This window comes from Astatotilapia calliptera, chromosome 16 (assembly GCF_900246225.1).
Source record: "Astatotilapia calliptera chromosome 16, fAstCal1.2, whole genome shotgun sequence".
Classification (NCBI taxonomy): domain Eukaryota; kingdom Metazoa; phylum Chordata; class Actinopteri; order Cichliformes; family Cichlidae; genus Astatotilapia; species Astatotilapia calliptera.
Window position 1 is genome coordinate 10,116,134 of NC_039317.1, and position 24,936 is coordinate 10,141,069.

Here is a 24,936-nt window from a genome sequence, read left to right on the forward strand (position 1 = left end):
TAGTGATTTTGAACATTAACGTGAAGCAATCAAATAACAACAAAAGAAACAATGAAGTGAGTTCACCAGTGGGAAGACGCGGTGCACTAGATGGTGGAAAATCGATTGAAAAGTAAAAGGAAAGTGACATGTCCAGCGGACTACTTGAAGGATACCAGTCTGTGTATTATGCAGAATAAAGAACATCAGAGTGCTTGTTTATTAAAGTTAGCTTGATAATGGTAATTAATTGCTCCACAGTTGGATTTTGAATGGATAAAATTCTGCTGGACTGAAGTGTCTTTGGGCTTGTTTTGGCAGTTAAAACTAGCTTTCATAACTACTGTTACCACTGTATACCCTGAAAACATATTTTATTCCATTTAAAAGTAAAAACTTAAAAAAAAATGAATGTGTTTTCTGTTTTACAGAAGTTGACAGAGTGAATGCAGTTTGGGCCACCAGGTGTTTACAACTGGTAAACCATATGCAAATAATGAGCAGAGGCAACTTTACATGAAGCTTGTTGTTGCCATACTGGCTGGTTAAATGACCATTATATCTCAGCAAAGACTTTCAATACTGTTTGTGGGTGCAAATAAAAAATTTAAAAAAAAGAAATTAATGAATTTTACAAACTTTTGTTTGTAAAAAATTATTTTTAACAAATTAACAAAATGCAATGAAATTTAATGATTCAACATCAGCTGGACTTTTAAGAAAAAAATCCATAAGACAAGGACACAAAAAGCTAATGTTGCATAAGTATCAATAAAAAAGCCAGTCAAACCTCGGTGGAGTTATGGGATTTAGATCTTCATAGCAACAATTGGTCTTTTCACTCAGAGGTTTTTAATTCACAAAGTGACCTAACATACCTAGTGTAAAATCAGGAAATATACTAGGATGTGAGAGTAACGTCAGTCTTTGTATATGCCTCTCTCTCAGAGAGTGATATATATATTTTTATGAAATAAAGCAAGTATTCCTGAGTCCCTCCAGTCTTTAATTCATTCTCAATAAGCCAGTCAAAACAGAGCTGAGCTGTATGAGCCTCCGCATTAAAACTGTTGCCTGTGGTTTTAAAATGCGACGGTGACTCATAGAGCTTTGCAAAGAAAAATAGAAGGGTTATTTACACCTCCATGCACATTATGTTCATTCTGCATGCCGGAAAAAGCAATAGCACCTTTACCAGATACATAGTTTTTTAAGTTGCATTTAGGTGGCAGACAACAAAAAGGCATTGTAGTGAAACAGGTCATCTTACACGTGGTCACCAGAGTAGGCCCATAAAGTACCATCGAAAGATGGCAGGGAAGACATACGAATGAGACATCACCACCATGGAGGTTCAGCAGGTTATCTAAGGTCACCAGAGCAGCTGTAGAGCCCCTGGAGGAACACCCTGCATGGGTTTTGGGTCTGACAAATGCACACATCCACAGACGTCTCTTTCCTTTCCTCCAGTAATTTTTGGCTAGTAAGGATCAAGCTTTGTTACACTGGCTTTGTTTTCCTGATTTGCCGTATCGCCTTGTTGTTTTCCATGTGGTTTGAGACTTGTTTATTGTTCATATGCTACATGTTAGCTACTGTAGAATAGCAGCCTTTGACACTGTTGCCAGGTTGGTGGCACTTTAATTTGGAAGAGGCAAATATGCATGTAAACATTTAATGCTTTTAGAGTTGCATATAATTACTGTATGTCACTGCTCTGTTTATTTACACTTACAGCAGCTCTTCTGTCACTGTGGTGCTACAAAAGGTCCACCAAAACTTATGGATGTGTTTTAAAGAATAGCACAGCACTTCAGAATGTTTGGACATATGTGTGTAAGCTACATTATCATAAAATGAAAGGAACCACCCTTTAAAGCCGCATGAGGATCGCAAACTCTGCACAAACCACAATGCGTGGGTGGTGAGACTGAACCAAAACAGTGAAGTTGTGGGCTGGACAGCTTAACAGTGAGCGGAAACTCACTATAAAGCTCAGTGAAACCAAAAGCAGCAGATATAAGAGATGATTCATTGTAAATTCAGCACTACAAGCAACATCTTCCATAATAGACTTATTTTGGTATTAGTAAAGAAATTTTCCCTATATCAAACAAATTTGTCAGCCTGCTGCACTGCATTTTTCAACTGACAGTCTGTGGTTGACAACAGTTATCTTTAGAACAGACCAGCTAGAGAGCAACATCTCCACACTGTTCTGACGTAAAGAGGTTTTAAGAGTTGAGACAAATCCACTTACTCATTGGCATGGAGACAGTCAATAATAGCTGGTTTAAAGTTATTGATCGCAATATTTTACATAATGAAAACAAAGACTATAACATGTCCTCTTTAGGTCAAAATATGGTTAATTATCAAACTTAGAGATCCGTCCACAGTTGAACGTCAGACTGGCTGTCTGACGTTAAACTGTCCCTTACAACTTTGTTTGTTTTGGTGCCTTTTGGAACATTTTTGAAGGAATTGTGTAACAAATAATGTGACTTACTCCGTGGTGCAACCCATCCAAGCAGTTTGTGAGTGCGAGTGAGTGAAATTCTAGTATTTTATTAGTCTGTTACTTATCATGTTTGCTAGCGTTGGGAACCTCTATGGTTTAAACATATAATAGTTTCATTTATTTCTTTGAATGACAAAATAAAGACAAGAAATACAGTCATCCAAATTTCCTCGACTAAAACTATGATAGCAGAAAGTTGAATATGTGCCATTTTATTACCGTTCAATCTGAACCTACGTACCACTCCGGTCTGATGTCTTAGCATTCACTAGCAGGACATGTTGCAAGATATTAAGCATGTGGAGAGAGAAGCACTGCCAAATTAGGATAGTGATGATGAGTTCAGTGATACGACAGAAGAAGGAAGGGAGTGTAAACAGGGACATGATTATGTGCAGAGAGGACTAAATGGAGATGAGTCTGCAGGATAAAAGCAGAAGGTTGATTCATAGTCCAGTCATCAGAATTCCAACTAAGAAATTGTGAGGCAATGCACTTCAGTGTAAAACTGGAAGCCAAATGCCATGCAGCATGCTTCTGACGTCCCCACTGTAGAGGGCTAAACAGGATACTGTGGACTGGGAAGGCCCCTTCTACAGGAAGAGTGTTTTGATAGCTGAAGCTATGTTCTGAGACAAAGTATTTTTCCCTGTCCGCTGCAGGAAGCCATAGGACTGTGTGACCATATGATTAAATGGATAGAGACAGCAGCTTTTTTCTGTGTCAAACATCAGTCACTTACAGCACTGAGATAATCTTCATGATCCAAGCACTTCTAAATATAGACATCCTGTCATAACTGGGTCGGTAGATTACCAAAACACTTTAGAAACCTCACATTCTAGCTCCAGTTCACACCTGCATTATGTAGTAGCTCATACTGCAATGCTGCATTGTCTGCCTATGTTTTAATGAAACAAAGGCAGACAAAGCCTATGTTTCACTGAACTGAGGATTGAGTGTTTTTGGTGCAATTCATTTCTTTTACTCTAAAACTGTATTTTTCCTCAGATCTACTCTGACACAAGAGCTCAGCTTATATATCAGTAGACACACTTGAATTCAACTTGTTTGTGAATGTTTATAATGGGGAAACGTTTATCATTTCCACCCACAACAGAAAGCCCTACCATTTGACAGCCTTTAAACCCCACCCAGTGAGTGAGAAAGTGAGAAAGAGAAGGTGATCTCGAAGACTGAACCACGTGAAATTTAAATGAATTTATGTGTAAGTTCAATACGGAAGATGTGTAATCACTCTTCTGCCTGCTTTTCTAAGTGTCCAGCTGCTTTTCTGCTCTTTACAGGACTATTGCCTTCTCACACTGTCAGTCTCAATACTGGCATCATTACTCTAGTCCAGTCATCTTCCAATATAACCCACCTCATCCCCAGCTCCACCTCAGTCACCTCAGCCAGAGCTCTAGTCAAGCCTCAGTCCTCATCTTCACCACCACCAGCATCTAGACTGCAGGGGGTCCTGTTCTAAATCGCATCAGTCCTGGGATTCCCGATCTGCCATGATGTGTGATCAGAGTCTAATTGCCACATTTATTTCTCAGTCTCAATAAATAATGCTAAATTCTTCCAAGTGATCTCTCCTTATTGGACTAATTTCCACATGGAAATTACCAAGCCTGGCTCACACAGATGAAACCCACACTCCAAGTGCTCAAAGGTTACAAACGCAACCCCTGTGGGTGTTACAGAAAGACCAAATTACTGCAACAGGAGGGCTGTCATCATTAGCAAGCACGTTTTTATTTATACAGTCAGCTGAACTTTTTACCCATAAGCATCATGTGTGTCCTGTACATATTCATTCACCTATCCAAATCATCATGCTCCAATCACTTCCATGCCACAGGTGTGTCGGCATGCAGACTGCTTCTAAAAACCTTTTGCAAAAGAATGAATTGCTCTTAGGAGCCACTGAATTCTAGTTTGGTACTGTGATAGGGTGCCGAATGTTTAACAAATTCATTAAAGAAATTTCCTTGTTACTAAATATTCCACAGTCAACTGTTATCGGTATTATAACAAACTGGAACTGATTGGGAATGACAGCAAGTCAGCCACAAAGTGGTAGGCCGTGTAACATTACAGAGAAGGGTCAGCAGATGTGTGGAGTTTGCATGTTCTCCCCGTGTTTGCGTGGGTTCCCTCCGGGTACTCCGGCTTCCTCCCACCGTCCAAAGACATGCAGCTTGTGGGGATAGGTTAATTGGATAATCCAAATTGTCACTGAGTGCGAATGGTTGTCTGTCCCTGTGTGTTAGCCCTGCGACAGACTGGCGACCTGTCCAGGGTGTACCCTGCCTCTCGCCCTATGACAGCTGGGATAGGCTCCAGCGCCCCCCGCGACCCTGAAAAGGACAAGCGGAAGCGAATGGATGGATGGATGGATGGTCAGCAGATGCTGAGGTGCATAGTGCATCTTTCATGTAGTGCATCTATGCCACCTGAGCACTCAAACCACTTTATATTTTTTGTAGAAGCAATCACTACAGACCTCCAAACCTCATGTGGTCTTCACATTAGCTCAAGAACAGAGCTAAAGAGCTTCATGGTTTTGGCTCCGATGGCCGAGCAGCTGCATCTAAGTTTTACATCAACGGGCACAATTGAAACCGTCAGATTCAGTGTAAAGCATGCTGCTACTGGACTCTAGCTGGTAATATGATAGATGAGTCTGGGTTTGACAGTGGCCAGCAGAACGTGACTTGTCTGACTGCATTGTGCAGTGTAAAGTTAAGTGAAGGGGGGTTATGGTGTGGGGCTGTTTTTTAGGAGTCTCGTTCCATTTTGGACAACTTCATGCTCTCAACTTTGTGGAGATGGCCCCTTCCTGTTTCAACATGACTGCGCACCAGTGCACAAAACAAGTTCCATAAAGACATGGAGGAGCGAGTTTGGTGTGGAAGAACTTGACTGGCGTGCACAGACTCCTGACCTCAACACAACAGAACACCTTTGGAATGAATTAGAGCAGAAATTGCAAGCCAGGCCTTCTCATCCAAAATCAGTGTCTGACCTCACAAATGTGCTTCCGGAAGAATGGTCAAAAATTTCCATAAACATTTTCCTAAATCTTATGGAAAGCCTTCCCAGAAGGGTTGAAACTGTTATAGCTACAAAGAGTGGGCCGACATACAGTATTAAACCCCATGGATAAAGACTGGGATGGTACTCTTATTTTATTCAGTGTTTCAAACTTAAATATGATCAATCTATCTCTATTAATGGGCTACGTACCACAAGCTGGCAGTAATTGAAATCCTAAATAATAATTTGATACTGATGACCATAATTTTTTATTACTAGACCGTGCTTGTAGGTATTAAAGGTACAGTACTGCAGTGCTTTGAATCATATCTATCTAGTAGTCTCCAATTTGTTCATGGAAATGGAGATTCCATTTTACACAGTCAGGTTCCCCAAGTTCTGTGCTACGATCTATTCTGATTGTGATTGAATTATACATCCACCTTCCAATGACACTGCCTAAAAAAAGAAATTAAAAAAAAATTACATAAAGCCTTTAGCATGCATTTTCTCCACGATGCAGATGATACCCAACTTTCTAACCATGAAGCCAGATCAGTAAGTTAAACTATGTCTTAAAGACTTAAAGACCTGGATGACCTCTAATTTCCTGCTTCTAAGTTCAAATAAAAATGAAGTGATTGTACTCAGCCTTAAAAATATAGTGTCTTATTTTTGTGTTTATATTCTATTTACCCTTTGGATTCAGCAGACAGACACCCTCTCTACTTTTAAGAATAGGCTTAATCCTATCCTCTTTGACAAAGCATGTACGAAGAAAGTTTTTCCTTCCCACAGTCGTCAAAGCACTTACTAATAGGGGGTCATCTGATTGTTGGGGGTTTCTCTGTTTTCTCTGTATTATTATACAATCTTTACCTTATAATATAAAGTCTTTTGGAGGCAACAATTGTTGGGATCTGGTGATATATGAATAGAAATGAACTGAATTGAAATTTTGGCAATATAGTACATACAATTTCTAGATTTGAAGTTTTACTGCCAGTCAAATAAGCCTTTAAAATCTTTAAAGAAAACACCTTGTCTTCAGTCACTAAATAACATAACTGAGAAAAACATGTCATTTAACTTGTCATAAGCAACCAGTCACAGGTCACAATAGGTAAGTTGACAGGTGTTACATTTTAAATGAAGTCTACACTACACTCATTTAATGGTTGTTCTTTATTTTCATGACTATTTAAATTTTAGATTCTCACTGAATGCATTAAAACTATGAATGAACACATATGGAATTATGTTGTAAAGTGTAAAATAACTCAAAACATGTTGTCTATTCTTTAAAATAGCCAACCTTTGCTTGATGACTGCTCTGGTGACTACTATTGGTAGTCACCTAAAATGGTTTTCCACAGTCTTGAAGGAGTTCCCAGAGATGCTGAGCACTTGTTGGCCATATTGCCTTTACGCTGTGGTCCATCTCATCCCAAACCATCTCCACTGGGTTGAGTTCAGGTGACTAAGCCATTTGGCGCAGCACTCCATCACTCTCCTTCTTGGTCAAATAGCCCTTACACAACCTGGAGGTGTGTTTGGGGTCATTGTACTGTTGGAAAATGAATGATGGTCCAACTAAACGCAAATTGGATGGCATGGCATGACGCTGTAGTATGCTGTGGTAGCCATGCTGGTTTAGTGTGCCTTCAATTTTGAGGCAAGACACCATCACACCTCCTCCTTGCATGTAGAGACCATCCATTCACTTTTTCTGTGTCGCACAAAGACATCAAAGGAATGTATGTGTGCAACATTTGACAAAGAATGATACATTATGTAAATGTGCGTGTGAATGAGGCTTGCCGTAGAGTAGAAAAGCACTATATAAGTATCACTTCATTTACCATTTAATTACTAAAACACATAAACAAAATTAGCCTGATATCATGATTAAACTAGTTACATCTTGACTCACATCTAGAGCCAGCCTGCATGTGCTCTGACTCAGCAGGGACCATATAAAATGCAATAAATTGAGAATAATTAATTGAAAGCAACTCACAACCTCCGAAAGCCTGACTACATTATATTAATAAAATATATTTTAAAAGAACATCTGGTGCCGGATTTTTGTGTTTTCCTCTAAATAAAAGACAATTACACAAATTGGTGACTAAAAATTCACCATAATAGAGAAAATTAAGTCCTTGGACCCCACTTTGTGTGCCCCCCGACAATGCTCGATTGAAACCCGTGCCCAGTCCTGCAGCATGACAGTGAGGAACCAAGCAGTCACATTCATGCTACAGGACTGGGCACAGGTTTCAGTCGAGCACTGCACACCTGCAGCAGCTCATATCTGCTGTTCAATTTGCATTTTCCTGTGTGGGTGTGTTTGTGTGTGTCTCAAATGCACATCATCAGCGCTGTCTGCACATTCAGAGCTTTCACTAAAAGAAGGAACTCTAACAGCAAGTGCACGTGGGCTGAGGTTTAATTCTTTCACCCTTGAGATGAAGTGGGGCCAGTTCTTCAGCATTAGTCACCAAAGCACTTGAATCACTTCAGTCACCTGAATCCTATGGCAGGTTTCCTCTGCTTTGATCAGACAAATTAGTGTCTCTAATGGCTCATTAGGCTTCTTGAAGTGGTCTAAGATGTTAGGGAAGATGCTTAAAGTACTTGAACACTAGAGAAGGGGCTTCAAGAGGACTGACTGATAAATGCAAATGACATTAAAGTGTTTTTTAGATAGAAGAGCACTCGGGAAGAATACCGTTAACTCCCTATTAAAATGGCCTGTATTTGTATAGCACTTTACTAGTCCCTAAAGACCCCAAAGCGCTTTACACATCCAGTCGTCCACCCATCCACACACAGGTGCCCTGGGGCACACTGACAGAGGCGAGGCTGCCGGACACTGGCGCCACCAGGCCCTCTGACCACCACCAGTAGGCAACGGGTGAAGTGTCTTGCCCAAGGACACAACGACCGAGACTGTCCAAGCTGGGGCTCGAACTGGCAACCTTCCGATTACAAGGCGAACTCCCAACTCTTGAGCCACGATCTCTTCTCTTCTTTTAAACTATGTAATAGTTTAAAAGAAAGTTATCCAAGATTCCCCCAAATTTAAATTCTTAAATGGATTAAATGGATAGAGACAGCAACCTTTGTGTCAAACATCAGTCACTTATAGCAAACTTTTTTAACAATTATATTTATATTTACAGAAACATGGTAATCAGAATATTTTCTGTTAGGCCAAGTCCTCATAGTGCTACAGTGTAGCTGTGGAACTATTATTATTAAACTATTATTAATATTATTTTATTACAAAAATGTTTTTATAAATATCTTTACCCTTATTGTTGATAGGATAGTAGAGATACTAATAGATAAAGATAGTAGCAAAGGCAGAGAGAATGACATGCAGGAAGCACAATGCTGCCTGTGTCACCCACTCAACCAGGTGAGCTATAACAGGGCTAGAATCCCCCCCCCCCCCCTTTTTTTTTTTTTTTTAGCAAAAGCGCTATTATATCTTGCTACAAGCCCATATACAGTGCAGTATATCGTATAGTCTCAATTTCTTAGTTCGCATATTTGTCGCACTTAAACTTTTAGGACCGTCAAATAAATTTTAATATTAGACTAAGACAACCCAAATAAATACTAAATGCTGCTTTTAAATCATTATTTCATTTTTTATGGGAAAAGAACTATCCAAGGTCCTGTGTAAAAAGTACTTGTCCCTAAAATTGAATTCAAAATCCTGCTCCTCACATAAGAGGTCTTAAATAATCAGGCCCCATCTTATTTTAATGACCTTATAGTACCATATCACTCCATTAGAGCAGCGGTCCCCAACCCCCGGGCCTTGGACCGGTATCGGCCCGTGAGTCGTTTGGCCGCTAGAGTTGAGGCTCAGGTGTGAAATGTATGGTTTTCAGGGTTTTTATCGGTTTTCAGCGTTATTTTGTTATCGTTTTTATTGTTAACTTGGTTTTCCTGGGTCTTTTCACATGTGTTATGAATAAATCTTCATTTTTTCAGTACCGGTACTAGTTTTATTTTGTTGTATTTATCCGCGACACCTTAAAGGCCGGTCCATGAAAATATTGTCGGACATAAACCGGTCCGTGGCGCAAAAAAGGTTGGGGACCGCTGCATTAGAGCACTTCAATCTCACACTGCAATCACAAATCTTGTTGTTCCTACAGTATTTAAAAGTAGAATGGGAGGGAGAGCCTTCAATTTTCAGGCCCCTCTTCTATGGAACCACCTTCCAGTTTGGATTTGGGAGACAAACATTATCTCTAATTTTTAGATTAGGCTTAAAACTTTCCTTTTTGCTAAAGCATATAGTTAGGGCTGGACCAGGTGACCCTGAATCCTCCCTTAGGTATGATGCAGTAGGTGTAGGCTGCTGGGGGATTCCCATGATGCATTGAGTGTTTCTTCTCCAGTCACCTTTCTTACTCACTATGTGTTAATAGACCTCTCTGCCCTGAATCATTCTTGTTATTAATCTCTGTCTCTCGTCCACAGCATGTCTTTATCCTGTCTTCCTTCTCTCTCCCCAACCGGTCGCAGCAGATGGCCCCGCCCCTCCCTGAGCCTCGTTCTGCAGGAGGTTTCTTCCTGTTAAAAGGGAGTTTTTCCTTCCCACTGTCACCAAAGTGCTTTTTCATAGTGGGTCATATGATTGTTGGGTTTTTCTCTGTATCTATTATTGTAGGGTCTACCTTACAATATGAAGCGCCTTAAGTAAGTAAGTAAGTAAGTAAAACTTTATTTATATAGCACATTTCTAGATAAAAAAAAAATCACAAAGTGCTTCACAAGGTATAAAACAAAAACAGACAAAAGTTAACAAAATGCAATTCTAAAAAGATGTGTTTTCTTTTTCTTGCTGCCACCCTTGGCAGCAAGAAATGTAAACAACTGTTGAAAGTGATGTGGAGGAATTATGTCCCATTCATTTTTACAGAATTGTTTTAATTCAACCATAACGGAGTATTTTGAACTTGAATCGGCTTTTACTTTCAAGATGGAACCAGAAGGCTAAAGTACCTTTTGTTTTAAGATTACATCATTATCATTTATTATTACTTTTCTGATAGTTATGTGGTTTACTGTCTACTATAACATTTTTATTTCAAATCCTGGTCTTAAAACAAACCACTCCTTAGTCAGTGGAAAACCTTTCTGCTCTGACAGAGACTCCTTTTCTGTGAGATTGTTAATGTGTTGCAACAAAGGTCAGAGGCAAAGGTCTAACAGGCCAAACACAAAATTCGAGACAAATTTAGTGATTATTAATGTTTCAAAAAAGAAACTTAATGGAGCCATGGGTAACCTTATGGACTACACCGTGTTTCATCTTTACCCTTAAAAGGACTGCTGCTGATTGATGTCAAAACGTGACAGGGCACACACATCATGTTCACAAAATCACACATATGCTATTCCTGCTTCTTGTCCCGGACTATCTTTAATTCTCGCCCAACTCATCGCCCGTTAAATCCTAATCTAGAAGATTGATATTCTCTATGATAGTTCTATCAATCTCAAGAGAATGAATCACAATAGCTTTCACCTATGCTTTCATAGGTCTGTATGATGAGCATTGTTAGTCATCTGCTAAACTTCTACCACACTGTTATTTGCCTACAGCAAGTGTACACTGTGAAGGTTACAAGGATAATGAAAAGACAATATGTATGTGTGTTCTGTGATCTACTGTGGCGAACACCCACAGCACATGGAGCAAAATCTCAGCTTGGAAATGGCACTGTAGGTGACAAACTATCTGGGAGCAGATTGATCTGCGATTAGCACTGCTGCAGGCAAGGCTCACATAGGGCTTTCTGTTCTCTAACCTACTGGGGATGTAGCCTCACAAATACCACGAGTATTTATGGAAGGCCTTGGTGTCATGGCAACTGGGGGATTGTGTGTAAAACGCAGAGGGAAATGGAAAGGCCAAGCTATACACAAGTACTGATTGCACTGTACTTAAAGAGGAATGGCAGTCGGTTTGAAATAAGAGGTTTCCATGCTGCTTGTCCACCCTGTCATGGTTGAGTTTTGTGTATATGAAACATGATTATGTATGAAATACCGCTTTCCCAGAGTTAAATGCACTGACCAAAAAACATTGTAAACACTCTTTAAAGGCAAAAACACCACTGATGCTTCGAATGGCACCTTTAACTTAAAAATACAGTGTATTGACATGTGACCTGTTGTAATTTACCACATTTTAATCGTGTATATACGACTATATAATAAAACTTTTTTTCTACTATTGGATCTCTGTGATGTCATAAAGAGTGGTTGTCCTTCATATGGTCAACTCAGGTACAAAGCTGGTTGTGAGCACAGAAACCACCTAACTGCTGTTTAAACGCTTTGTTTCCAAGGGACAGCCAATCAGATGAAAACTGGCTTAACCCTCTGAGGTCCAGATCATCATCAGTGAAAACCTGAATCCTTTGCAATCACAATATATACATTTTGTTTATGAGAAAAAAAAATGTTCGCCCAAACTTTGGCAATTAAGGGACAAAGAAAATAATTCTAATATGTTTTGGGCTTTATTGGAAAGGTACAAAGAAGAGGAAGAAGGAGGAGGAGACATGTGGCAAAAGGGCCGCAGGTCAGATTCAAACTTGTGTCGGCTGCTCTCAGCCATGCAGCATATGGCTTATCTAACTGAGCTACACTGGCACTGAATATAACTTTTCTTTGTCCCTTAATTGCAAAGAAACATTTGCCATTTACATTTACATAAAAAAAATACTTTTTTACTTGACTCCAAACAATAAGGTAGGATTTCAGTTTGGAAAGGGTTAGGGTCATCACCAGGAATACCACTTTTTGATATTTTAATTCTTGGCAACTGGAATATTAATTGGCTTAATAGGAGTTGTTCATAAAGAAAAAGAAAAAGGGATTTAAGTCTTAAGTCAGACTTCTGTAACCTTTTTCAAATTGTGACACAGCCAACAAGGTTTCCCTTAAATAACCACAGAGTCACAATAGACCATAATAGAATTTCTACATACACATATGATATATTTACAAATGTTAAAAGATTATGTTCACAGGCTGTATTGGTGGGGGGTGGGTTCAACTAATCATAACTTGATAAATGTCACCTGAAAGACAAAATTGGAAAACCTGGAAGAGGAATTGTATTCCATGGATCAGATAAAAAATTTTTTTAATATGGATCTATTTCTGAATAACATGAAAAAAAGAAACTTGTCAGATGCATGATGTTAAAACAAGTTGTTTATGGATAATTTAATGAATCTGTCTAACAAACATGCTCCAATCGGGACGCAAACAGCGAAGGGTTGTCAGATGATGAGTTAAGATCAACAATGCTGCAGAGAGATAAGGGAAAAAGAGACTGCTCAGGAATTGGGTTGTATTTATGACAGAAGCCATATTGTAGATAAAGAATTAAGATGACTAAATCACAACAATAAGAGACAACACTGTAAATAATAGTAAGAAATCATGGAAAGTGATAAATATGTGATGAATTAATAAAATTTCATAGATATGTAGAATTCGGAGGCATATAGGTATTGCTAATTTTATTTTAAAGATTTTTTTGTCAGTAAAGTATACAATTTACTATTTTTTTTCAGTTCAACAGATCTTGAAAAATATAATGAAAGATGAAATGTATCATTTTGCATTAAATCAGATTACTGAAGAGTCTAGAGTTGTAAGACCTTTAACCTTATAATATGTTCGGAATTTACCTCCAGATCTGGATAGAAGCCAAAGTATTGCCTTTGCATAAATTTCCTTGACAAGTCTTGATTTTATTGGTTCTGACTGGAAGTGAATGTTTGAAAAGATAATATCGAAACAAATGTTTGATGACTTTTGTCAAAATGGCAAACAGTTTTGCAACATGCATATACCTCAATATTCCACCAGTACTGTATAAGAGACAAACAAAGGAATACTAACAATAGTAAGTTTGTTAAACTTTATCACTGTTTTTAAATAACACTTGATGGTTTTGATCATGACATTCTTATGGGAAAGCTTAACACTATGGTTTCGCACCTTCAGTGTTGACTTTAATGAAGAGAAAATAATTGAGGTAAAAAAAAAACAAAACAGGACTTTACTCTTGTGTTCCACAAGGCAGCCATCTGGGCCCTCTTTTATTTTTTATTTTTATGATTTAGTTTGTTAAAATTCTGACAAAGTAATATGTACATTTGCAATACATACATTATTTACAACTTCTTCATTAGCGCCTGCAGGCAGAGCTTACAGGCTGTAAATCAATCAGTGAAAATTATCAAATTAGCAGTAAATATTGTCAAAACTAAATCTGTTGTGTTTGGTTCTAGGAAACCTCTTTCTAAGTCTCATTTGTTGAATTGTGATGTTGATAGGATATCCATTGAACAGGTTAAGAAGATTAAATTAAAAAATGGAAAATTAAATAACTCTTTTTTGTTGGTCTAAACAGGTGAACTATGTAATTTCAACAATGGCTGCTGATAGCTGATAGCTGTTGCTAGAAAGTGCCATGCACCACAACACCTTTGTATATAATTAGCCTATACTGGAACTAATCATAATTATGAAACCTGTCAGTGAAGTCAACTGATGTTAGATCTAGTAAATCCAGTATGAACAAAACAGTTCTTTAATGCTTATTTTTTAATATGCAATATACGTTTTGGTTATAAAGTTTGTGTTTTCTAATTTGGTTTTTGTAAGTTTGAAGATTTTTCTCCCCCCTTGGTGGGCACCAGGAAGAGTAGCAATCACATGGTGGAAGCTAATAAATAAATAAAATTGTATATTACTTCTGTAAGTGCTGCTGAAATTGATAATTTTATTTCTTTTACTTCCTGCTGATTTATGGTTCTGATTATGTTCAAGGAGCACATCTGTTTACAGCAGCAAATAATTCGATTTCACTAGCAAATTTAGGCTACTAAAGTCAAGCATTTAGTTATACATCTTTTGCTTCCCTTCTGATAAGATATACACCACAAATTAGGAGAGTTTACAGCATATAGCTAATTCCAGCTCTGCTTAAAATAGAGATATTCAAAAGGATTCAGCGAGTTAATTTGCTTCTTTCACAGAAAGAATCAGAGTAGAGGGACTGTCTGTTTTCTAAACTTAAATATAAATTTGACTATCAACGCTATTAAAAAGTCTAAATGATTAAAATCTTATACCACTTATGACTCATCTGCAAGGGGCTATTTATAGTTTTTTTTGTACTTTAACTTTACGTTGTTATTTCAATAATAATATGTTGTTGTTACATTTATGAAATTGTAGAATAAAAGTCATAAAAATTGTTTAATTAACACAATTTGGGCAAGTGTGGAGTCAAATCTATTAAAATGTACAGTCCTATTTTAACTGGTGTTGCTCTTAAACTATATGGGGCACTCTGAACATTAAAAGTTTTGTTTTGTTTTGTTTTGAACTTAAGATCATGCATTACTATACATGTATAATTGGAATATGTCATAATATACATGTCATATGATTTCCACGTTTATATTCATGTGTTCATATTCATCTATATTTTTGCCAAAGCCGCAGGGAATTACTGGAGACAGGCACAAAGAGCCACAGGGAACACTGGAGCTGCAGGTCTGCAGACCACACATGGCATACCCAAACTGTAATAACTTCACAGGCCATAATACAGATCTATAAAGACTTGATTTCAAAAGAAACATCTTATAGGTTCTGAAACGCAGCATATTTGTGGCTTAAATACGTCCTAATTCTAATCCTACTACTAGGCAGTTCTCCAGTAATGTGGTGGATGGTCGGTGTAGATTTACTACAATATCAAAACACTGTAGGTTTTGCACATCCACTCCTGAGTTACTTTTAACTGTACAAATGTGTGATATAGATGACTGGCGAAGAGACAGTGGTATGCAGCCTTGTGGATACTCAGGACACATTTACCTCTGGATCACTGGAGCGTTAGACCAATCCTTGTTTTGGCCCCTCATGCTTTGTATTGCATCATTTCTCAACCCAACCTCTTCACTAGAAAACCATACAAGGATGTTTTAGTGAAATGGTTGTAGTCTCTTGTAGTTTTGGTCAGCAATACACTGTTAAAAACCTACTGCATGAAAAAGGGTCTAATTAATACTGTGCAAGATTTCACACATATGCAGCAAATATATTATATAGTCTCCATTTAATAAAGCCTGACTTCATAAATGCGACTTCAGTAGGATGAAATGCTTCTGGAGGCCTGTTACCTCTGCTTTAGCTCTGTGGAGAATCTAGGTCTGCCTGGATACTGCTGAAAGCCCTTTATTAGGATATCTTTTTAGTCTTAATAGAGGCTGTACTACAGGTTATTATTTGTCACCCTAAAACATTTCGGGTTGATCATGTTAGCTACATGTTTTGCTGACACTTGTCTGATAGAACTAGCACTGTTATAAAATTATTTTTACTTCACTAAAAGAGAAATAAAAATACAAACAGCTGTCCTCTTTCAATAATCACAAAACTGCTTTTAACAGCTTGAGAGCAGAGGGTGTGACGAACATCAAAAACAAACTCAAAGTTGCATTAGTCATGTTACAACATGGCCTCATTTAAAAATGTGTAATTTAGTTATTTTTTGCTAAAGTAGCTATAATCAATACTACTACTACTTGCGTGGCAGCAAACAGCTACAGGCCCAGAGTGAAACTCATCAGTAGTGGAAATATGTAGTGGAGAATTTTGCAGCTGAAGGGACAAATATTTCCCGTAGGAAGTGGTGGAGATCAAAATCAGAGCAAAAAGATGGTGGATACACTTCTAATCAGATGTTTACCTGACAGTGTCTATTACAACCCAAAGTGGAATCTTTTTTCCAACAAAAAAGAAGTCATTTTGTTCTCCAAACCTTAATGAAACCAGAAAAAACAAAACAGATGATTAAAATGAAAGTCCGAAATAAGTCTTGAGCTGAAGTTGGCTGGTGGATTGCATGCAATTTGTACAGGCTCGTTCTGTGGGCTTTTGTTGCCTTTCATTGCCGTTTAAGAGTAGAAATATTCTACCCATTTTTCCTGTTCAGCAATGTGACATGACCATCGTTTAAAATAATTGTTGAAGAAACCTGATTATTGGTTAATTGTATGGGAATGACAGGTGCTGACAGTTGTTACATTTTACTGGCTATAAATTAATGATACTGTTGCAAGTTTTCGCAACAAGCTTAAAAGGTCACATCAGAATGTAAGTCTTGTGTTCTGCCATTATGACTTGATTGCACATATTGTACATATAAGAATATTTTTTTTAAAAATAAGTCAATGGGGAAGATTATTGAAAAAAAGGTTTTGTTTTGTTTTTTACCATGTGGCTTCTCTGCAACTGAAAGTTGCTAGTCTATGACCTTGCAGTGTCATTGTTTGCTCAGTCAGACTCACAGCTCACTCAGTTCTGTCTTAAAATGATAAGTTAAAGGCCTCAGCAGTCACCTATGTACAGAACATCATCTTTGAGTCTATAAGCTTTTAAAACTGTGTATCATGACTGAGCAAACAACACAGAATGCGATGCTGAGCCACTAATTCATTTAGCGCCAGTGATGACTCATTTTACTCTCACTGTTTGGGTCTAAAACTTCAAGTAGTGAAGACTTGTGTAAAATAATTAGAAGAATTTACACTAATTTTTCTTAAATGTTGCTTTCATGTGACTGAACAAATATGTATTTCGATCAAGAAACAGATGTTTCAAAATGTGTGGGATCACCTCTTCAGGTCACTGTGTAAATGAAAGAAATAGGCACTTATTCACCTCTTAATAGTGAATTACTCTCTGATGACAGACAGCTCCTCATCAGTAGGTTTCACTACTGTTTTCTCAGACCTTGACTGACCCAGCAGCCATCCTCTTTCAACATGACTTACACCGCAACATGGCCATGTACTGTGGTGTACACATGCACTTGTGCTTCTATGCTTTCCTGCTGCTTGAGCAGCATTTCAGGGCTCTGCTAAATGATCCTCTTCTCTTCACCCTCTATCCTCACACTCCCTGCTAGGGACTCAGCCTCTTCTCATGTGTTTCTGCTCCTCTCATTTTCTCTGTTGATCCTCTCCTCCCAATTGGCTCGGCTCTGCCCTTTCAGCTCGCTCGTCGTGTTCATGTAGACGAGGCTGGGGCAGAGAGTCCTTAATGTTTATCAGCATCCAAGTGGATGCTGTCAAGGAATAAATAACCATCACATTCGGTGATTGCTTGATGAGATGTAATTAGGCGTGCCGATTTGAGATTAATCACGAGGAGTCGGTCGCTTCGTTCTAAAGCATCGCTCTCAAGGAGGCATCCTGGGATTACAAGGGAGTGACTTGAAGATGTGCAACATATACCCATAAATGGGTGTTTTTTTTAATGAAAAATACAAATATAATAGCCTCAGAATTAGAACTGAAGACAGACCACACACATTTAGTTCAAACTTACACCCTGGTTCAAAACAGCTGATGTTTGGGGAAATGCTTTTACTTGATTTTTCTCTTGCCTTGCAACTCCTTCACAAAGGTCACTGTATTAGGCTTGCTGCATATTTTACTGTAAAGACATTTTTAAAATGAACAGTAACCTGACCTGGAACATGATGTCTGACTCTGTTGCCTAATACCGCCCGGTCAGACTACACTATTGATCCTATATTTTGCTGAACTGTTTTGTAGCCAGCTGTTTCTTAAGGAACAATGAGTCTGAGGCATTTTGGTTTTTAATCCATCTCCACCCAAACACACGTCACAAACCTCCTGAACTGCAAAATGATAGTCTTTTATCACAAAACCTAAATGAGAGTTTTGTTTACAATAAAAACCGAAAACAAAACAAAAACCCCCAGAAAAGTTGGAAAATATCATTAGCCAGAGAGACAGAAATTTTTCAAGAAACAAAACGGGAGATATAAATATTTAAGTGTAGTTAAAGGTTAAATAGAAACGAGAGAGAAGAGAGTGCTCACAGAAACAGAAAAATGGAAGCAACAGCAGCAGACAGACATGAGAGAAGCGGGAGCATGAGGAGTAGTCACAAGAAAGTCTGTCCTACCTCTGGCCATTGCTGCTCTCACTACAGTCCAAGTAACATCCTTGTTTAGTCGTTTAGTAGAGACCAAGCTAGTCCAGTCCAAAAGACTGCCAGTCAGTCAGCAGGCTCAAGGATGTGGAGTCGTGGCTAGACTGGACTGGTGTCTGGTTCCCAATGAGGCAGGCAAAGAGAGGCAGGCAGCAGCCGCCGAGTCGTCTTCTCTGCTCACACAAACACTCGGCTACATGCAGCACGACAGCAGAGGCACTGACTGGAGCCTCAGCAGGCACAGAAGCAACATCCCTCCCATCCAGCCTGAATTAATTAAGCCTTTTTTTCTCTCTCTCTCTCTCTCGCTCGCTGCTGTTTTTTCTCTCTCCCTCTCTCTCTCCCTCTCTTCCCGAATGTGTGTGTGTGTGTGTTTCTGCTTCCCCATGTTCAGCTTCCTCTCTTGCTCTCTTCTCTTCCTTTTCTGTCTCACTGATCAACAGCTGCGCTTGCTTCTTCTCTTCCCCTTTGATTCAACTGTCCTCACTACGGTCATATCTGTTTTATTCTTTTTGAATTTTCAAAAACAATAAATCTTTTTTTTATTTAAAACAATATTTCCTACAAAAGGCAGAATGCCCAATCACATTTATGTTTCAGAGAATGGAAATAGACTCAAGAGTGTCACATCTATTCAAATTGTCATACGTCTTCATTGGTGGCAGGTTCTATTATAATAATAAATAGTTCCAGTTAAATTGTTTGTGTTTAATCTGATGTAAGGCTTCCAGAATGGAAACAGTTAAATTATGAACCTCTATTGGCTTTGGTTAACTCTGGGAGATCTTAGGGCACCTACAGTTGGTTTATTCTAGTCCAAATTGGTTGATAAGTTTGTATAGTCCTAGCTTTTCCCGTGGTTTGGTTTCTTTAGAAACAGAGAAAACCCCAAGCAAATCAAATTTGTCAAGCCATCCCAATAAGAACATTCAACATTGCAACAGTTTGTAATGGATAACAGTTTGTATCCATTGCACATCTTCAGTACTCTGTGCTTCTATGCTACTCATCCCAGAATGCAAGTACACGACTATGTGGAAGCATTTAGCTCAAACATTCAATGTACACCTGATAGTTGTGTCTGATCACATTCTCACCATAAATAACTCATGGCCACCTCTGCCAGTGGAGTATTGACAATCAGGGACAAATTAAATTATCATTCTGATTTGCACTGAAAACTGTTTTGTTTTCTTAGATTTTTTTTTTTTAAATAAATAACTCCTTGGCCTTTTACCAAAACATAGCAACAGGGATTTAACAACAAGGTTTGGAGCCAGCGCTGGGGTCATCACTGATGATGACTTACAGTGGGGCAAAAAAGTATTTAGTCAGCCACCGATTGTGCAAGTTCCCCCACTTAAAATGATGACAGAGGTCAGTAATTTGCACCAGAGGTACACTTCAACTGTGAGAGACAGAATGTGAAAAAAAAATCCATGAATCCACATGGTAGGATTTGTAAAGAATTTATTCGTAAATCAGGGTGGAAAATAAGTATTTGGTCACCTCAAACAAGGAAAATCTCTGGCTCTCACAGACCTGTAACGTCTTCTGTAAGACGCTTTTCTGTCCCCCACTCGTTACCTGTATGAATGGCACCTGTTTGAACTCATCATCTGTATAAAAGACACCTGTCCACAGCCTCAAACAGTCAGACTCCAAACTCCGCCATGGCCAAGACCAAAGAGCTTTCGAAGGACACCAGGAAAAGTATTGTAGACCTGCACCAGACTGGGAAGAGTGAATCTACAATAGGCAAGCAGCTTGGTGTGAAAAAATCAACTGTGGGAGCAATCATCAGAAAATGGAAGACATACAAGACCACTGATAATCTCCCTCGATCTGGGGCTCCACGCAAGATCTCATCCCGTGGGGTCAAAATGATCATGAGAACGGTGAGCAAAGATCCCAGAACCACACGGGGGGACCTGGTGAATGACCTGCAGAGAGCTGGGACCAAAGTAACAAAGGTCACCATCAGTAACACACTACAACGGCAGGGAATCAAATCCCGCAGTGCCAGACGTGTTCCGCTGCTGAAGCCAGTGCATGTCCAGGCCCGTCTGAAGTTTGCCAGAGAGCACATGGATGATACAGCAGAGGATTGGGAGAATGTCATGTGGTCAGATGAAACCAAAGTAGAACTTTTTGGTATAAACTCAACTCGTCGTGTTTGGAGGAAGAAGAATACTGAGTTGCATCCCAAGAACACCATACCTACTGTGAAGCATGGGGGTGGAAACATCATGCTATGGGGCTGTTTTTCTGCCAAGGGGACAGGACGACTGATCCGTGTTAAGGACAGAATGAATGGGGCCATGTATCGTGAGATTTTGAGCCAAAACCTCCTTCCATCAGTGAGAACTTTGAAGATGAAACGAGGCTGGGTCTTCCAACATGACAATGATCCAAAACACACCGCCCGGGCAACAAAGGAGTGGCTCCGTAAGAAGCATTTGAAAGTCCTGGAGTGGCCTAGCCAGTCTCCAGACCTCAAGCCCATAGAAAATCTGTGGCGGGAGTTGAAAGTCCGTGTTGCTCGGCGACAGCCCCAAAACATCACTGCTCTCGAGAAGATCTGCATGGAGGAATGGGCCAAAATACCAGCTACTGTGTGTGCAAACCTGGTAAAGACCTATAGTAAACGTTTGACCTCTGTTATTGCCAACAAAGGTTATGTTACAAAGTATTGAGTTGTATTTTTGTTATTGACCAAATACTTATTTTCCACCCTGATTTACGAATAAATTCTTTACAAATCCTACCATGTGGATTCATGGATTTTTTTTTCACATTCTGTCTCTCACAGTTGAAGTGTACCTCTGGTGCAACTTACTGACCTCTGTCATCATTTTAGGTGGGGGAACTTGCACAATCGGTGGCTGACTAAATACTTTTTTGCCCCACTGTATGTCTCAGAAATTTTTATATGATTCAGAATATAATGAGATAAACTAGGAAACAGTTTCAAAGGAATAACACAAAAATGTCGATTAAAATTAACCTCGAAAAGCAACATTTACTTTAAATGGGAAATGCTAGGGAAACCTAGTTCCCCGAAAACTGCCTCTTGTTTATATTTTCTTCTACAGTTCTCACCATGACCATTATGTGATCTTCCTGTGTATCATACACCCACACATGTACTCAGTGAACATCCTGCACAGGTTGTCATATAAATCTAAAGGTGTCACAGTAAATGTGTCAGGCTGTTGTTCCACTGCTTGGTATTTGGAGGAATAACGGCAGCTGTGTCTATTCATTTATTCCCCCTTATATCCCATCGCTTAACTGATTGTATTTTACACACACACACACACACACACACGCACACACACACACACACACACACACACACACACACACACACACACACACACACACACACACACAATTTGGTGTGTTGCCTCATCTCACACAATGCTGCATGGTTTCCTGCCGTTGTAGATGTGAGCTAAAAGAGGCTGGTCCCCAGAGAAAGAAGAGAAGCATTCACTATTTTTTCCTCTTTGTGTCTCCTCTCCCTCTAGTCCTTCTCATATTTCCATCTTCCTGTTGCCTGGAAGTTACACCAAGTTATTTGATAACTGTTGGTTGTTTTTAACTTCATATGATAAAAGAGCTGGACTTTAAAAAAGCCAGTAGGGAGACTGTAGAAAAAAGATGCAGAAACCATAGATGGGGGCAATCCTGTTGATGGGAACTCTGTGAAAAGGCCAGCAAAATAATCTACAGGCCACAACATAATCTTAAAAGGGAAACTGGCTCTCCAGCTGCCTTAGTGTTTTAAGTAGCTCAGAGGAATGTGATTGTGTTAGGGCAGAAAAACAAAACTTGCTCTGAGTTTCTACCACTTCCCAAAGAATGTCTGACATCCACTGATAATGTCATGGTCCTGGGCCATGTTGGCCCAGTATTCTTAGTTTTCTTGTATGTTTGTATTTTGTTCCCTATTTAGGCCATGTTTCCTGAGTTGCCCTGTTGTGTTGTTCCCTAAGTGTTTTCCCTTCGTGGCTTTTACCCCCTGTGTGCCCCTCTGTGTATCTGTGAGCCCTCGTCTCTCCGTATGTTTTATTCCATGTTTCCCCAGCCCGTTATGTCTGTGTTTTCCCCGTGCTCTCTCTCCTCCTGTCTGAACCTCTGTACTTCCTGTTTGACTCTGCCCGTCTCCCGTCAGTGTTATGTTCACCCCGCCCTGTCTCGTTATGGTTATCTGTGTCAGCTGTGTTCCCCGTGTGTTCCCACTTTCCTCGTTAACCCTCTGTGTATTTCTGTCTGCGTCTCCCTCTGTTCGGCGTCGCGTTCTCCCTCATGCTGTGTGTGGTTCTCCCCGTGTCTTCTGGTATATGTTACAATTAGCATTTCCCAGTGTAGTTTAGTTTTGTATTGCTTTGGTATCACTGCTTTCGTTTGTCACCTGTCAGCAATAAAGCTGCATTTTGAGTTTATCCCCTGAGTCCGTGAGTTTGCATTTTGGGTCCTCATCCTGCCTGCCACACAGCGACCATGACAGATAACTTTCAAGAGCTCGATGCTGGATGTTAGGGAGGGATGAAGGGCCCGTTGAATGTCAGCCATGATGATGTAACTGTGCAGCCAAAGGTCACGTGGCATGGGCAAAGTCATATTCATCTAATTGCAAGCTGAATATCAGCCACTACCAATAAGCAAAGATGGGTCTTAAACTCCAGCATCAAAAACAAATGGCTTTCAGCTTAATCTGAGGAGCAGGGAAATAAAAAATAGCACACTGTGAGATTGTGTTTGTCTTTCTAATTATTCATTGAGATCTCTATTACAATGCGGTCTGGAATAGCTCTTAAAAAGATCTTGTGAATGATTTTTAAGTGTCTCCTGCACATTAGGTTTACCGCATACAGCGAATGTTCATGTTCATGTGCATGGATATTTTTCACCGGCAACCTTACCCAAGTACCAAGCATAAGTGCAGTTGCTTTGTGGGCTGCTGTTCTGAAATCTCAGGCAGTTTGGTCTTGATCATCTTGGAGGTATCGATGAATGCTAGTGCTCTCTGTCATTGTTAGCAAGGAGCATGTGTAATTCGGTGTCTTGTTAAATAAAGTGCTAATTTTGCTTAGCGAGATACGTACAAACCTTAACTATGCATTCAGTGAAAGAATGCAGTATTTCTGCACTGGCTTCATTTTCAAACCCAACAGCAGAGAAGCCCAGACCTTTCTCTCCCCAGCCACCTCCTCCTGCTTGGCCTGGGAACACCAAGGCGTTCCCAGGCCAGCCGAGAGATATAATCTCTTCAGCGTGTCCTGGGTCTGCCCAGGGGTCTCCTCCTGGTGGGACATGCCCAGAACACCTCACCCAGGAGGCGCCCAGGAGACATCCTTATCAGATTCCTGAACCACTGCAACTGGCTCCCTTTTATATTTATGTTTTTTTATATTTTTTTAATTTATATTTTTTATTCTATTGTATATAGTATTTTATTTATTTTATTCTATTGTGTACAATATCTAATTATTTGTCTTATCCTATTCCAGTGTTTTTCAAATTTTTTGCTATGTAACTTTGCACTGTCCACTTTCTGCTGTAACAAAACAAATTCATCGATATTACATCCTTTTGCTAAATTAAGCTAAATAAAAGGGAATGGACAAAATGATAAATACCTAAATTTCAGGTAGGTGATAGAGAGCTGTGGCAGAGTTCACAGAGCTGATAAATCCAACTGTACAACTTTCTGAAACAATACCAGCTTACAGTAAGAAAGTTTGCATTCTTTGTAAAATGCTGGGTCACATATGTTTTGTCTGAAATAATGTGTCATCATATGGGGAATATTACATTTGGGCTTTTCTGCACCTTCATTCTGCTCAGTAACATGTTTTAAACTTTGTTATAATACGGCAGCTTTCACAAGTTAGCATTAGGCCTGCCTTATTTTGAGCCTTAGCAAGCAGCAGTTTTTAGAAGAGAACGACTGTAAACCATCTGCTAATCATCAGACAAAAAGATCTATTGAAAAGAACTCGTGAAAAAAGTAAAAGCACAAATGTTAGCAAGTTAAGGACTTCCTTTTTAATAAGTTTGCATGACTCTTTTAGAAAGATTGGAATTGTGGTTTAAAGGAGAAAGAAATCCAGAAGAAGCCCAGGTTGAAGGTTTTCCTGTGTGGGTGCCTGATGCCAAAAAGCTGAGTCAAAGTGCTGTCAAAGCCGTAACATCCTCCATGAACTTGGTATGGAAAAGATGTGGGCGTGTCCTCATCTCCCAGATGAGGACACGCCCACATTATTTGTTAAGTTGTTATTAACAAA

The 24,936-nt window shown here is 39.3% G+C and overlaps 1 protein-coding gene across 3 annotated transcripts in view; it reads right to left on the reverse strand.

Annotated features, from left to right (window-relative positions):
- Positions 1-18,966, reverse strand: part of dgkg (diacylglycerol kinase, gamma) — a 161,611-nt gene extending 142,645 nt beyond the window's left edge. For all 3 annotated transcript variants that reach the window (XM_026145634.1, XM_026145635.1, XM_026145632.1), the window contains exon 1: positions 18,614-18,966. The gene's annotated coding sequence lies outside the window, so the exon portion shown is untranslated. The remainder of the gene's footprint in view (positions 1-18,613) is intronic.
- Between the last annotated feature and the right edge of the window lie 5,970 nt (positions 18,967-24,936).